At 36.9% G+C, this 17799-nt stretch overlaps 1 protein-coding gene across 1 annotated transcript in view; it reads left to right on the top strand.

Annotated features, from left to right (window-relative positions):
• Nucleotides 1-17799, top strand: part of stg (string) — a 792650-nt gene that overhangs the window by 357381 nt on the left and 417470 nt on the right. The window lies entirely within an intron of this gene.

Genomic DNA, 17799 nt, shown 5'->3' with positions numbered 1-17799 from the left:
GTGCACTCCTTCAGGTACCTCCCCCACAAAATTTCAAAAATGTTCGGAAAAATTGTGCACACGATAATTCTTGATGGGAGTGACCGATTTGGTCCATACTTTACACATCCTAAAATATATACCAGATAATAGATCAGGTTCGAATATGGACTATATTTATCCACCCCTTCGGGTACCTCTCACACAAAATTGTGGATAAATTCACTTTAACACAGCTTTGATTTTTGTTGAAGCAACTTGCATTCGCCGCCTCAATTACGGCAGTAACATTTTTTTTCAGCCGCAAGTCCATACTTCTTGAGAAAACAGCCCGAAAGTTGTAAAAAAGCCCCTATGGCACCATATGTAGTGGGTGGAGGGCTCGAACCGAATATATAACCGAATATAGCTATATTATGGTTTTTACAGGCTAATGTGATAAAAAAAGCCCTATATATCGATATCCCCGCAAATTTTTGAGCTTTAATCCTATCCATACTTTTGTCGGTGCATATGGCCGATTTTGGTGCATACAGGCTGATGGTGTATCTGTTGATAACTTATGTATTTATTTTATATATAAATTCGTTTATTTAAAATAAAATGTTTTTATAAAATATAATTTAAACAAGTAAAAAAGTATGTGAATTGGAACTTTCATCTACGGACAGATCGAATGTATTAAGGGTCGTTTAAGAATTTTGTGGCACTTTTTGGATTAGGGATTCGCCACAGAAAAAACTTTTACCGTCGTCACTGAGACAGCGATTGCATGTTGCTTCAACAGAAATCAAAGTTAGTCAAGAGAAGGTCTTAAAATGATCTTATCCGAAATTTTGTGTGGGAGGTACCCAAAGGAAAGGGCAAAGATAATCCATATTCAAACCTGATCTATATCTGGTAGATATATTACGATGCGTAAAGTATGGACCAAATCGGTCCGTCCCTTCAAGAGTTATCGTGCGCACAATTTTTTCCGAACATTTTTGAGGGAGATACCTGAAGGTGTGAACCGATATGGTTTATCTTCGAACTTAAACTAGGTTTGGACAAAATATTATGAAGGCCAAATTTTGTATCGAATCGACAGATCCGTTCGATAGTTATCTTGCGCTCCAACCTCTACACCCGGTGTCATAGGGGGTTTTTGAACCTTTCACGCTATTTTCTCAGGAAGTAGGGTTTTGCCCCTGATGAAACTTGTACCGCCGTATGGGGCAGTGAATACAAGATGCTACAACAAAAATCAAAACGATTCGAGAGCAGGTCCTAAACTGAACTTTTCCGAAATTTTGTGTGGGAGGTACTCGATGGCGTGGACCGATTGAGTGCATATTGGAACCTCATCTAAGTTTGGTAGAAATTTCACGATGTGCAAATTATGGATCAAATCCGTTACTCCCTTCAAGAGTTATCGTGCGCACAAATTTTCCGAACATTTTCGAACTTTGGTGGGGGTGGTACCGGAAGGAGTGGACCGATATAATCGGTCTTCGAACTGAAACTCTTCTTCTTTATTTGCTAATTCGTTTTCCGAATGTTAGCGACCAATACAATACAAATAGTTTTTTATAAATACATATGGATACAATATTTGTAATATTTTTTTGTTTATAGATTGCTTAGTATATCTGCAAATGCCTCTCTATCTCTAGCCTTAAACAATAGGATTGTAATGTCTCGGATGCCAGTCCATTCTGTGATGTTATCGATCCATGTTGTCTCCTTTCTACCTCTAGCAGGCCTTCCTTCTATCCTTGTACGGATTACAATTTGCAGTAATTTATATTTTTGATTTCGCATTATATGTCCCAAATATGCTGTCTTTCGTCTTTTTATAACTGAGATAAGCTCTCTTTCGCAGTGCATCCTTCTTAGAACATCGGCATTTGTCACATGGGCTGTCCAAGGAATTTTCAGAACTCTCCTATAGATCCACATTTCAAAAGCTTCAAGTCTTCTTATATCAGCTGTTTTTATGGTCCATACTTCCATTGCGTACAATAGCACTGACCAGACATAGGTTTTGATAAAACGAATCTTTGTTTCAAGATTAATGTCATGACTCGTAAACACTCGTCTGTATTTTGAAAATGCTTCTCTGGCCAGTTCAATTCTGCATCGTATTTCTTTTGAACAGTCCCACTGTTCAGTTATTGTAATTCCTAGATATTTGAAACTTTTAACCCTCTCCACATTGGTGTTGTGAATTTTCAATGTTGCATTATTGTGGCCATTCTTTTTGCTTATAACCATGAATTTTGTTTTACTGATGTTAATTTTCAAACCATATTTCTCGCTGTGTGTTGTGAGCTTATTCACAAGATTCTGGAGACCAGATATGCTATGCGACAGTAAAGTTGTATCATCAGCATATCGTATGTTGTTCAGAAATGTTCCATTTAAAGGAATGCCTATTGGAATTTTGTTTATCGATTCTTCAAAAATTTTTTCTGAATAAATATTGAATAGCAAAGGTGATAATATGCACCCTTGTCTGACTCCCTTGGATATATCAATACTATTTGTCATTTCCCCGTTCACTTCTATTTGTGCATTTTGATTCCAGTATAGACTTTTAATACATTGTACTTCTTTCTGATCTAGGCCAATGGAGATGAGGATGTCAATCAACTTATCGTGTAACACTGTGTCGAAAGCTTTTTCGTAATCAATGAAGCATAGAAATAGGTCTTTTTGTGCGTTTTTACATTTCTGAAGCAATGTTTGTATTGAAAAAAGTGCTTCTCGGGTTCCCATACCTTCCTTGAATCCAAACTGGGATGTTCCCATGGCTTTTTCACATTTTGAGTATATTCTGGAGTGGATAATACGCAGAAATATTTTTAGAGCATGGCTCATAAGGCTAATAAGTCTGTATTCGCTACAATATTTTGCATGGCATTTCTTCGGAATGGTAATAAATGTTGATTTTAGCCAATCTTGCGGGAATCGGCCTGTATCATATACATGGTTAAATAATTTTGTTATAATTTCTATATTTTCTTCATCTATTAGTTTTAGGATTTCCGAGGGAATCTCGTCCGGCCCACAAGCTTTCTTATCTCTCAGACTGTTTATAGCAGTTTCAACTTCTCTTCTACTTATTGGTGTTCCTGTAAGAGGATGTTGCGTCTGTTCTTCAAAAGTTGTTCTATGTTCATAAACTGAAACTAACTTTGGAAAAAATATTGCGAAAGGCAAATTTTGGACCAAATCGGTTTATCCGTTCGATAGTTATCGTGCGCACCAGCCAGACAGACAGACGGACGGACATTGCTAAATCGACTCCAAACTGTCTGAAACACATTTCGTCCAAACATATTTGGGGTCTATAACTATTATTTCGATTAGGCACATTTTGCCCGTATGAAAGTGCATATACCCTTGTTAGCATAATGCTGAGGGTATAAAAAGCAAAGTTTCCCAGTTGACCTCAAGTTAATATATTTCCCCCTCATTAGGCTCACGTAATACCTTTGTACAATGGAGTCGATCGAGTATACTAAATTTCCTCAAGTTTTCTCATAAGATTAGGATTCAGCCTAATATTTCTGAGTTTCTTTTCGGCGAACTATAACGGGTCCTTATCGTCTGCAGTCTTTTACTTTGGTGTTATTTTTCGGAGCATTTTTATTTTGTCTCTCAATTTATCTCTTGCTGAGTCCTTGGAGGGTGTTGGTATTGATACCCTTAATGCCATAAACTTCTCTTCTTATAACCAACTAATCCACCATAATTTTACTTTTGCCAAAAACCAAGGTATACATTTTTTTGACCTATGTTTTACACGTCAGAAATTTCATATTATTTTCTGAGAGATCATTCTGTTTTCATTACATGTTTGATTTTGTTAAGTTCGTTTTCAGTGCGTTTACCACTTGGTGACTGCTGAAAGCCCATTCTCTTTTTTCGTATACGGTATTCTCCCCTTTCGTACGCAGTTGCAGACTCCGAATTCGACTCAGACGAAGCTGTGATACACTCTACTTTGAAGATCATGTCTCGCTTATAGCGTTTGATAAATATACATTTATAATATTCTTAAGAAGAAGTGGTTGACACGATTGATATGTGTGTCAAAGCAAAGTGAAATATGAAGACAATGGGTCTCATGCATAAAACGTGAGCTTGAGCTCGGACTCGATTTTTTGAGTAAAAGGTGCTTGTCGTATGCATAATAAAATTTGATGTATTTGCTTTTACTCACTGTCCACGTTTGATCTATTCTTGCTCAGTTTGAAGTTAGAAGTTGAAGTTAGATGAGATTGTTCTCATTTTCATATGCATAAAAACAAGGTTTTGCTTACTTTTGTGAGCTCTTGCTTAAATTTTGTGGAGCATGCCTTTTAGTTGACTCGCGTACACTAAAAAGGAATCATGGCTGAACATTTTGTACCACAAATAAATAAAAAATGTTATCAACAGCGTAAGACAAATTTAGCAAGTGAGGATAAAAAATTATACAGGTTTGTAATCTTAATTATTGTTTTTTATATAATTAATAATAAAATGATAAATACATAGATTTGATGGTAGAAGCATTTGCTGGTTAGCGAATTATTTTTTTGAGGAGTCAGAAGAAAGACGTGGTGGTGCCCTCAGCAACATTGATAAAATTCGACTCTATTTAAGATTCTGTGCAGATCCTGGATTCCAAAATGGTATAGCCACAGATATTGGAGTCCATCAATCAACTGTGTCGCGAACAATTGCGGAAGTTGCAAAATTTATATCTGCCAAAGCAAGCGAATGGATAAAATTGCCGAAAGATGCAGATCAAATAAAAGATTGTCAAAGGAAATGGCAGGCAAATTATTGATTTCCATTTGCAATTGGAGTTATTGATTGTACTCACATAAAAATTAAAAAAAACCCACAAACCCACCCTGTTTTATTCAAGTCTATTTTATTTTTATGCGACATTTCATATTAGCAATTTTTTATTATATTTTTTTCCGTTATTTCTATTCCAAATTTTTGCTTCATTTCTTTGACACAGGTTTCTATTGTTTCTTTTTTCTTATTTTTAATGCTTGGTAACTGTAAAATTTATTTTCTTTCATTTTTTGTACTAAAAATTTAGATATATCGTCAGTTTCTATTTTATTATTATTATTTGCTTCTACTTCTACTTCACTTCCACTTGACGACATGTTTGCATTTCAATAACAATTAGACGTTTGATCTCAATTTACTCAAGTAATTGCAATTGGTTTGAACTCATTTTTATGCATACGAAATTGAGCAAAAGCTGTTGCTGTTCGATCTAACTCAACTTACGAGCAATTGCTTACTTGACTCAACTCATCGCTTTTACTCGTTTTTATGCATGAGACCCAATATTTGATTTTTTATGTATTTACTATTTTATTTATCTTTAAGACATACATTTTTATGATGAATAATAACCAATTACTTTTCTTTTCAGGTAAGTTTATTGACTTTAATAATTGAGATTTTCCTATACTTTGTGGTAAGTTTCTTTAACATAAATTTATTGCTGATTGAACACAGTATTCACTCAATATCACCCTTCAACTACCACCTTAATGATTGGAAATATCAAAAGACAAAACATTAGCAATATTCATGAACTAGAAGTCATGTGAACTGAAAACAAAATGAATTTTGTTTTGTCAAACACTTTTCATGGATGACAAATTCAACCCAATTCACAACTGTATACGGTATGGGGTGCAATTGCCTTGGTATGTTTGGTGGGAAAAACAATTTAAACTAATCCAAATCATATTGAACAGCTTAGCAACCAAAAACGCACGAAACGAAGACGAAACATAATTTTCAAACAAACTTATGCAAATTAAGCTGAATATTTAGGATCTAAGTAGTGAACATAGTGAAGGTATTCCAATACTAAAACACTAACCAACCAAACTTCTAAAATATTTGAAAGGTGCAAGGAAGTTAGTTGAGTTTCCCTTTCCATGGTAACATTAAAAAACAAATTTGAACTTTTTTCTTAAGACTCCTTTCTATGTTCAAGGCCATGAGTATCGAAAAATGTCCTTCGAATGAATGTTTTTGGATGTTCTCACATTTGTGGAGTGCCATTTCTACCCTATAACAGCTGATGGATGAGCTAGCATTGGTACACAGGTAACCCATTTGAGAATATTTATTTTATGAAAAGCGTGTTGTTGCAATCACCGCAAAAGTTTTCTTAAAGAAAAAGAGGGGTAACTTACTCATCAACAATTAATGCTTACCATCTTGTCATGTCCTTGCTACACCGAATTTTGTGTTCTCACCAACAACAATTGCACATTAACCGCCAAAAAATTGTATCCCAAATATTGAATATTCTTGCATAGGCAGACAAGCTACCATTTTTTGGGATAGTTGTTCGTCTAGAACGTGAGTTTCCTGTTTATTACTAGATCATGGTGTCCCTTAATAGCTACCGGTTCTTATTGTATCCCATTTTGAAGGCCAGCACACCCGACTGGACAACAAGCTAAGAAAATTGTCATTAGTGTTCTAATAATTCTAATAGCAAACAAGAAAAAAAGAAACGTCACCGAAACTCATCAATTTTCCTTAACTAAAAGCTGGGAATTAAGGAAAAACCTTTGAGGCAACTCAATTTATCACCAGACCAAAATAGCTGGGCAACTTCTGTGCTTAACCGCCGCCAAACCAACACCACCACCCAAAAACATGACCGCAAAGTTAAAGGATGTGTCCAGCTATTGTCCTTTAAATTCGTTACGACTATCAGTCGCCATCAATTTGATGTAACACGAAATTTTGACATTTGTCAAAGCTTAAGAAAGTGTCCTTAAACTATCCTTGCTTACCATTCATTCAACAGTTTTATTTAAAACAGGCTATCTTCCCTTGGGCCAGCCACCCCACCACCTTTGTAATGACCACTGATTTACATTTCTTTGCTTGCCGAGTAAAGCAGACAGTAGCCGGTCAGTTGACATAGTTTTCTTAATGTGCGTGAATGTTTGACAACATGAATTTCTGTCAAATTTAAAAGTTTTTGTATAAAAAAAGTGTTTCATCCTACCTCATCTATTACAACGTTGTATGACTCCTTCAGTTGTTGTTGTCGTTACAATACAATGTCCCATTTTGTGTTGTAAGTTCAAAGTTCACTTTTGTGTATTTGAATTTTGCTCCGTTTTCTTTCTTCTTCCTTGTTTTTGTTTGTAGTTTGGAATCTCTTTAAAGTGGCCCGGTGTCTATCTCTTGTCTTAATGAAAATGTTTCTGTCCCATCACAAAATGACCGGATTTGTGTTACAATTGTTTTATGTGGTGTTTTCATGTAATTAAGTTGAATATTTATGTTTTCACATTTATTTTTATGTCGCTTTTTTTGGGATATTCTGTTGTTGTTGATTTCGGAAGTTTATCAATGGCAATGTAAGTTGCATTGAAAATTATTTTCAAATAGCTTGGGAATATATTTTCTTAAAAGTGCGTAGTTGTATGTACGGTTTGTGGTAGATTTCCCGATATGACGAACATTTTGATAACAAGGACATGCAGTCAACCAAGAACACAATTTTTATACCCTGAGCATTTATGTTAACGAGGCTATATACACTTTCATACGGGCAAAATGTGCCTCATGTGTTCAGACAATTTGGAGTCGATTGAGCAATGTCCGTCTGTCTGTCCGTCTGGCTGGTTGGTGCGCACGATAACTCTCTTACGGAGCAACCGGTTCAAATTTTGGCTTTCGTAATATTTTGCCCAAACTTAGTTTAAGTTCGAAGATGAGCTATATCGGTCCACTCCTTCCGGTACCTCCCACACAAAAGTTCGAAAATGTTCGGAAAATTTTTGCGCACGATAACTCTTGAAGGGAGTATCCGATTTGGTCCATACTTTGCACATCCTGAAATATGTACCAGACTTAGATAAGGTACCTCCCATACAAAATTTCGGAAAATGTCAGTTTAGGGCCATCTCTCGAATCGCTTTGATTTTTGTTTTAGCAACTTGTATTCACTGCCCCCAATACGACGGTACAAGTTTCATTAGGGGCAAGTCCATACTTCCTGAGAAAATAGCATGCAAGTTGCAAAAAAACCCCTAAGACATCGTGTGAGGTGGTTGGAGCGCAAGATAACTCTAGAACGAATCTGTCGATTCGGTCCAACATTTAGCCTTTGTAATGTTTTGTCCAAACATAGTTTAAATTCGAAGATTAGCCATATCGGTCCACTCCTTCATGTACCTCCCCGACAAAAGTTTAAAAATGTTCGGAAAATTGTTCGTACCATAACTCTTGAAGGGAGTGGCCGAATTGGTCCATACTTTACACATCCTAATATATCTTCCTGATATATATCAGGTTCAAATATAGACTATATTTGTCTACTCCATCCGATACCTCCCACACAAAATTTCGGATAAGTTCACTTTAAGACCTGATATCGAATCACTTTTATTTTTGTTGAAGCAACCTGTATTAGCTGTCTCAATTACGATGGTAAAAGTTTTTTTCAGGGGCAAGTCCCCATAGGCACCATATGTAATGGCTGGAGATCCACTTCCATAATAGTCAATGTCGATCCATTCCTTTTAGTATCTCCTCCGGAAAACTTTTGTTCTTTAATCCTAAATACATGCCTTTTGTGGGGAAAAATTGTTTCAAAGGCTGAGGGTATATCTCTGTCGGCAAAGCCGACTGATACTTTTGTACTTGTTTTATATAAAAATGTTTCTACGTCCGTATGTCACTTATTTGTTTGGTTCATTATTCAAACGATATATGTACACTGCCGTTCACCTGAATAGAACCCCCCTATCAAGTTTTTTTCAACGTCCATTTTTTCCTAATTATACAAATTTTTGTAGAATTCATTTTTTAACCATAACGATGAATTGGTAACATTTTTTCGTCGATTGGAAAATAATTGTGGCCTGCAGAGCAATTTCCTGAAAATTTGCATTTTGGCCCCATACAAAGTACTGTGGAAATAACGATCGGTTAGGGACACGGGTTATCGTTTACCGATCATCATAAAATTGTAGAAATCGTTGTAGCTAACAACAATGGACTGGTAATATTTTTTCATCGATTGAGGACCATAATTGCGGCCTTAAGAGAATTTTCGTGGAAATGCACCTTTGGCCCCATACAAATTACTATGGAAACAAAGATTGCTCGGGTGGCAGGGGTTTACGTTAACCGATCGTCAAAAATTTCATCTATAAGGTTTTTGGATCAAATCGAAAAAATTAGGGGCAGGAGTTCCAAAAAATGTTTTCTTTTTGTTTTTTGGGCCGACCTAATGGCCATATTTCAAAAGTTCATTGAAGAGATGTATAAGTTCTTGGACATAACTCCCAAAATGTGTCGGGTATTACGTATGCAATGTGGACGCGAACATAACTCCCACAAATCGCGGGAATGCAGCAAGTTTTTGTATACATACAGCTGCGGGAAAAATAATAGCACCGTGGCCTATATTCGTATTTCTAGTCTATTTTCTCTACTATTACCTTATTGAATGAAGAGGTTCAGTGCATTTAGGAAAAGTGCACTCTGCGTAATTTTTAATTAAAGAAATGTCGAATCAATTAATTGCATTTTATAAAAGTTTAAGCAAAATGCCTAAAATGCTAAATTTTTTGCCGGTAAAAATAATAGCACTATTTCTTAAATCAGGGTCTTTGATGAATGTATTGGTGTAAATATTGATTGATTTCATATAAAACGTTAATAAATGGATACTAGACATTCAAATATTAAATGTAATATAACACTGTGAACCGAAATTTTGGGGGGTGGAAAATTCCTATTGGAGATGAAAGCCCTTGGTGAGTATATACAGAACCCCGAAGGACAGATTCGCCGTGAGTCGAACTTTCGCGATATGACGTGATGAATATTTTGCTGGAGACCCTAAAAGCCATCTGGAATCAGCGTTATATCTTTGTTCGCTGTTGTTTAAGCTTATATATAAGATGACATGTCTTCAGTCAAATCAAATAAGGATTTTTTTCCTAGAACATTTCGACCTTCTAACTCGCTTCCTTCAATGTCCTTTTCGTCCTTTATTTCAAGAACCGTAATAAAAGTGGCACAAGATGACATTTTTCAGCTTCGGAATATTCTACAAAAATGTCGCTTGGAAGATTTTAGGTACGGTTCCCAAAGACATAAAATCGATAAAATCTTGTTTAAGCGGTCGTTTTTCACTTTTACCCGAATCTTGCTCAGACAGCCCTATATCTATTTATTTCAATATATTTTTGTTAACCTATTGATGGGCTAGAATTCTCGGAGTCACTAAAGCAGTTGGATCTCGTTTTGCTAAGCACGTTAAGTTCATTATTTTTTGGAATAAAGATCCGGATATCCGAATTATGGAACCGGTTATTCCGATATTAAAACCGAATTTTATCCGGTTTTTATGAACCGATTAACCGTATATGTATATCATTAGAAAGCTATTAAGATTGGCAATCAGATATGATTAATATGCATTAGACATTTTAAGCGGCTTTAGTGCTGGAACCAAAAAACCGTATTTTTGAACCGTTTCTCAACGTTTGTGAGGATACATTTCTGTGCGTGAAAAAAATTATTATCATGACCTGGGGGGTGGAAAATTCTTTTTGGAGGTGAAAGCCCTTGTTGAGGACATACAGAACCCTGAAGGGCAGATCCGCCGTGAGTCGAACCTTTGAGTTATGGCGGGTTGAATTCTGGGATGGTGACCCATTATTGCAAGTGTAAAAAGTTACGTAACTGAATTTCAAGTAGGTTTAGGGTTCTACTGGGACAATATGTAAATCGGTTCATAAAAACCGGATAAAATTCGGTTTAAATATCAGAATACCCGGTTCCATAATTCGGATATCCGGATCTCTATTCCAAAAAATAATGAAATTAACGTGCTTAGCAAAACGAGATCCAACTGCTTTAGTGACTCCGAGAATTCTAGCCCATCAATAGGTTAACAAAAATATATTGAAATAAATAGATATAGGGCTGTCTGAGAAAGATTCGGGTAAAAGGGAAAAACGACCGCTTAAACAAGATTTTATCGATTTTATGTCTGTGGGAAGCGTACCTAAAATCTTCCGAGCGACATTTTTGTAGAATATTCCGAAGCTGAAAAATGTCATCTTGTGCCACTTTTATTACGGTTCTTGAAATAAAGGACGAAAAGGACATTGAAGGAAGCGAGTTAAAAGGTCGAAATGTTCTAGGAAAAAGATCCTTATTTGATTTGACTGAAGACATGTCATCTTATATATAAGCTTAAACAACAGCGAACAAAGATATATCGCTGATTCCATATGGCTTTTAGGGTCTCCAGCAAAATATTCATCACGCCATATCGCGAAAGTTCGACTCACGGCGAATCTGTCCTTCGGGGTTCTGTATATACTCACCAAGGGCTTTCATCTCCAATAGGAATTTTCCACCCCCCAGACTTTGAGCTCCATTTTGTTGCACAGTGTAATTTATTAACAATAACAATATTAAATCGAGAACAAACCGAGACTCCATGTCCTAACATAGTTTTTTGAAGATATTTTCCAAAAATGTTGTGAAAAATACTAGACAATTTGTTTTGTTTATCGTATTTTAATCGGATCTATAATTCCAGATCATTTTCTGTTGGCCTATGTCATAAAAACTGAATAGGACACACCATTACCTTAACTTAATAGCCCTTGAATCATTTCGCAGTTCACAATGTCTCGTATTTATCGAAATTATCCTGGGTCTCATTGTCCTGAAATTTAATAAAAATCACGCTTTCTATTCCCTGTTGAATAATAATTTCTATTTTGTGTGAATTTTACAGCAATAGTTAGATCCAAAGACGTTTTATACTTCAGTTTTACATCCATACCAAAATGGGTGTGTGTAATCTGACTGATACACCAAATCCTCCAAGCCTGGATTTTTTTGAAAGTGAGAAATAAGTTATAACCAGAATTTATGGGTCTTCCGCCGTCGTTATGAGAACCTACTCTGAACTATAAAATAATTTTTACGCCCCATTCCCGAAGATATTATTTAGTTAATTCGTAGGCAGGATTACTTGAAATTTTATAAAAGTTATTATTTTCGTTGTACCATGCTGTAAAGATAAGATTGGACGCTTTCATGGAACATACGGGTCAAATATGTTCTATGGACTGTTCCCTAAAATTGTGCATGCAAAACTTTATTTCCATGTCCTTATTGGAGCAAGATAGCTGATCTTAAATATATCTCCCCTCGCCTTTCCAAATAATAGTTTCAATTATTTTATTTTTTGAGGGTTTTCGACATGTGCTTAAAGCTTTTTTGTTGAATTTGGGGCCAAGAATATCCCTCATCGGATTAAAAAAGGATATGCTCACATTAAGTGTATAATTTGACTTCATAAACCATCCTTTTTTAAACATGCCTTATTTAAAAGGTGCCGTGGTTTGTTAGGCAAATCTTAACATTTTTTGTCAATTTTTTCCTGCTTAAAATTAATTTTTTATAATGTTTATCAATACAAGCTTGTAAAGAAAAAAGTTTTACTGATAAACCCTTCAAAACGCTAGTTAACTAATGGAAACTAAGATCGGTACTATTATTTTTACCGCAGAATTTTCGAGTTACATGAACTAATTATCTTATAAAATTACATCAGGTAGTAATATACAGGAAATATTATTTTCCTCAAAGAGTATACCCTCACTACGAAGTTTCAACGACGTGTCAACAAAAGGTATTTAATAATATGAGAAATATAACAATATTATTGGAAATATGCATAGCGGTGCTATTATTTTTACCTGCACTGTATGTCCAATGAGTATAGTCTCAATTCTCTGAACAAATATGACGATTAAAAGAACGCACAATCTCGTGACATGACCTAGGCAACGCAACGCGTCGGACTACGTCGCGAGTTCATATTAACTGTGGCCAAAAATAGAAGGAATTATTGTCGGCGCATCAATTTTGGTACCCGTGCCTATTATTGACTTACAATCTCCAGGACAAAAAACTGGGATGGTAGGTCCATGTTTTGATATAGCCCCGTGAGGACGGTACCTCCCCATTTTCAGTATTTTGAAGATTTTAGCCTCATTATTACACCGAAATTGTTGAAATTTGGTATTTAGTGTTCGTTGGGGGCATAAAACTTTCACCTCCCTCTCCCGATTTTCATGCTCCAACCGAAGACAAGTACGAACAGATCAAAGATACAAATATTTTACGATCGCTTAGAAGAAAAAACATTACCGTCCTGCCCATGACATTAAAATTATACTAGGCGATTTTAATGCCAAAATTGGAAAGGAGAATATCTTTGGCCCAACAGTCGGAAAATTCATTCTCCACAGTTAAACATCTGACAATTGCATGAGGCTGATAGACTTCGCAGCGGCAAACAACATGGTAGTTAGCAGTACCAGATTTAAGGGCACCTGGCTGTCGCCAGATCAAAGACCAAAAAATTAAATTGATCACGTTGTGGTAGATGGAAGACATGAATCAAGCGTGTTGGATGTACGATCGTTCCGAGGTGCAAACATAGGCTCGGACCACTTGCACTTGTTGCAGCAAAGGTACGTACCAGATTTAACGTAGCAAACAAAGTGCGTACAGACACAACACGGAAGTTGGACATCGGTAAGCTGTAATCACAACAGATAGCCACAGCATTTTCCACTCAACTGGTCCAACTGCTTAATCAAAGCACTCCTCGTCCCGATAACATATCAGGACAATGGCAAAACATTGCCCACTCCATGCAAACAGCCGCAAAATCAGTACTTGGATACCAGAGACCTCCACCAAGGAATCCATGGTTTGACCAGGAGTGTCGTGCTGCTACCGAAGAGAAAAATGCGGCATAGGGGGCTACTCTACAATCAGTAGCAACGTGTAGCGCCCGAGAGTGGTATCGGAAAAAAAGGAGAGAGGAGAAACGGCAAGAAAAATAGAGAGATGGAACACCGGGAGTGTGGCCATGGGCTGTGTGAGCCCATGGTCAACGAAATAATTGGACCATACCAATGTGGCTTTAGACCTGGCAAGTCCACCATTGACCAGATATTTACCCTGCGGCAAATCCTGGAGAAGACCCAAGAGGTGTAGATCAACACATACTACCTTTTTGTCGATTATAAAGCAGCCTTCGACAACCCACTGCGTTCAAAAGTATTCCAAGCCATGTCTGAATTTGGTATCCCTGCAAAGCTCATCCGGCTTTGTAGAATGACATTAACTGATACTCGATCGTCAGTTAAAATAAAAAAACCTCTCCGAAGAGTTTGGTACCAAAAGAGTAAGTGGCACAATGTGACATTGACATCATAGGTCGATCGGTAAAGAAAGTAACTGACCTTTGAAAAAGTCGAAAAGGGAATCTGCTCAAGTGGGTCTGTGGCGGTAAACGGCGAGAAGACAAAGTTAATGGTGTCGTCGCGCAATGCGTCCATAGAGATCGAGCCAACAGTTGACTTCGGTTCCTATAATTATGATGCAGTAAAGGACTTCGTCTACCTCGGCACCGCCGTAAATACAACCAACATTATTAGTTGTGAAATACGAAGAAGAATAGTGTTGGCCAACAGATGCTACTTCGTGCTGAGTAAGCAGTTTAGGAATAAAACCACATCTCGTCGAACAAAAACAACGCTTTTAAAAGCTTTGCGCAAGTAGACAAGGCAGTGCTTGGTGTGTTTGAAAGAAAAATTCTTCGAAATATCTATGGACCAATCTGCGTTGAACCACGAGCTGTATCTGCTATACAACGACATCAGTATAGATAAACGTATCGAGATGCAGCGATTGCGTTGGCTAGGCCATATACTAAGAGTGAGCGATGATGATCCCGCTAAAAAGGCGTAAAAATTCGAGCCACATGACGGTGCAAGCAGAATTGGCAAGCCAAAGACTAGATGACACAAACAAGTGGATGAAGATATTCCAGAAAGCGAACCACTAAACAGAGTGAATTGGAGATCTCTTCTTAGTTCGGTCTATGGAACAAATGTTCTGTAATGGGCCAGCTAAGTAAAGTAAGTAAGTAATATTTTGTCCGATTATAGTTTAAGTTCGACGATACGCTATATCGTTCCACTCCTTCAGGTACCTCCCCCACAAATGTTCAAAAATTGTCGGAAAAATTGTGTGCACAGTAACTCTTGAAGGGAGTGGCCGAATTGGTCCATACTTTACACATCCTAATATATCTACCAGATATAGATCAGGTTCAAATATGGACTATATATGTCCACTCCACAATTTCTGATAAGTTCACTTAAAGACCTGCTTCCGAATCGCTTTGATTTTTGTTGAAGCAACTTAACTCAATTACGACGTTAAAAGTTTGTTTAGGGGCAAGTCCATACTTCTTGAGAAAACAGCCCCAAAGGTGTAAAACCCCTATGGCACCATATGTATGTAGTGGCTGGGGAGCACGATAACTCTCGAACTGATCAACCGATTTGGTTCAAAGTTGGCCTTCGTCATATTTTGTCCAAACTTCAGTTTTAGTTCGAAGATGGGCAACACCGGTCCACTGCTTCTGGTATTTCCACCAACATTTAAAAAAAATCACTACAATGCACTGTGGTTTAGCTTGTATGGGAGAGAGCGACAAAAATATTTCTAATGAAGATATCGATCTGAAAATTTTACAGTAAACTCGTAGTGACTAGAAGATAATTTTCCCCAAAAATCGTCAGGACTGTTCCACTTTTAGGTATAGATCCCTCATAACGGTACTTCCAGTTTTTTATTAATTTCAAGATTTTGTCTATATTTTCAAAGTGAATTCGCTGTAATTTGACATTTTGTGTTCTTTGGTGGTATTAAACATCTTGCGTAGGTCCATGGTCGATAGAGGTATATCCCCCATATAGACGTACCTTCCGTTTTTTATAATTTTACGATTTTGGTCATAATTTCCAACTGAATGTGCTGCTATTTTATATTTCTAGTTTATAATTTGTATCAAACATTCTTGCCAAAATTCATCAATATATGTCCACATTTTGGTATTGTCCTATATCATGTTAACTCCCGATATTTGGCATATTTAAGTATTTGGTTTAAATTTGTTTACAACAAGTAAAAAAGTATCAGTCGGCTTTGCCGACAGAGATATACCCTCAGCCTGTGTATATTGAAACAATTTTTTTCGAAAAACGCATGTATTTAGGGAGTTTTAAAATTTTGGGCGTTTGAACTGACAAAAATGTTGATTAGGATTTAATATCAAAAGTTTTGCGGAGGAGATACTAAAAAGAATGGATCTCCGGCCACTACATATGGTACCATAGGGGTTTTTTTAGAACTTCAGGGATGTTTCCTCAAGAAGTATGAACTTGCCCCTGAAACAACTTTTACCATCGCAATTGAGGCAGCAATGCATGTTGCTTCAACAAAAATCAAAGTGATTCGAAAGCAGGTCTTAATGTGAACATGTATCCGAAATTTTGAGTGGGAGGTACCGGATGGAGTGGACAAATATAGTCCATATCTGAACCTGATCTATATCTGGTAGATATATTAGGATGTGTAAAGTATGGGCCAATTCGGCCACTCTCTTCAAGAGTTATCGTACGCACAATTTTTCCGAACATTTTTGAACTTTTGTGGGGGAGGTACCTGAAGGACTGGACCGATATGGCTTATCTTCGAACTTAAACTATGTTTGGACAAAATATTACTAAGGCCAAACTTTGGACCGAATCGGCAGACCTGTTCGAGAGTTATTTTGCTCTCCAACCTCCTCACACGGTGTCATAGGGGTTTTTTGCAACTTTCAGGCTATTTTCTCAGGAAGTATGGACTTGCCCCTGATGAAACTTATACCGTCGTATGGAGGGCAGTGAATACAAGTTGCTAAAGCAAAAATCAAAGCGATTCGAGAGATGTTCCTAAACTGAACTTTTCCAAAATTTTGTGTGGGAGGTACACGATGGAGTGGACCGATTGAGTCCATATTAAAACCTGATCTAAGTCTGGTACACGCTCCACGATGGGCAAAGTATGGACCAAATCGGTTACACCCTTCAAGAGTTATCGTCCGTACAAATTTTCCGAACATTTTCGAACTTTTGTGGGGGAGGTACCGGAAGGAGTGGACCGATATAGCTCATCTTCGAACTTAAACTAAGTTTGGACAAAATATTACGAAAGCCAAAATTTGAACCGAATCGGTTCATCCCTTCGAGAGTTATCGTGCGCTCCAGCCAGCCAGACAGACAGACAGACGGACGGACGGACATTGCTCAATCGACTCCAAATTGTCTGAAACACATTTCGTCCAAACATACTTGGGGTCTAAAACCATTATTTCGATGAGGCACATTTTGCCCGTATGAAAGTGTAGATACCCTTCATAGCCTAAAGGCTGAGGGTATAAAAACGTTGTAAAAATCATGACATTTTATGAATTTTATTCTTGACAAGGATTAACTGGTAACAAGTATCAACAATGTGAGGCACAAAATATTCTTACTAGGAGGGTTAACATATGGACCAAGGGTGTACCAGATTATATTAGATGTAAAGATTAGATGTAGGTCTTAAACAGGGAATATATGGAAACTAAGATATTTTATGAGACTTTTAGTTCGCGAGGATGGGTTGGCATCTACTACAATAAATACTAGCTACAGGATAAATCGATTAGGAGAGTTCCCAGATCGACTAAAAATGTACAGGTGGTCCTGCTTGCCAATTTAACCATTCTACGTTATTTAGATCTCTGTGTGGAGCTTAAATTTACGGCAGGATTCCCGCGTTTTTACTTTCAACGGCAGATAATTCTTAAAGTGACATGTATGTTTCAAAAATAATGGAGTCTTTTAT

Source organism: Musca autumnalis, unplaced genomic scaffold, assembly GCF_047663935.1.
Source record: "Musca autumnalis isolate F117 unplaced genomic scaffold, ASM4766393v1 scaffold_1, whole genome shotgun sequence".
Classification (NCBI taxonomy): domain Eukaryota; kingdom Metazoa; phylum Arthropoda; class Insecta; order Diptera; family Muscidae; genus Musca; species Musca autumnalis.
This window is presented reverse-complemented; position numbering and strand designations above follow the sequence as displayed.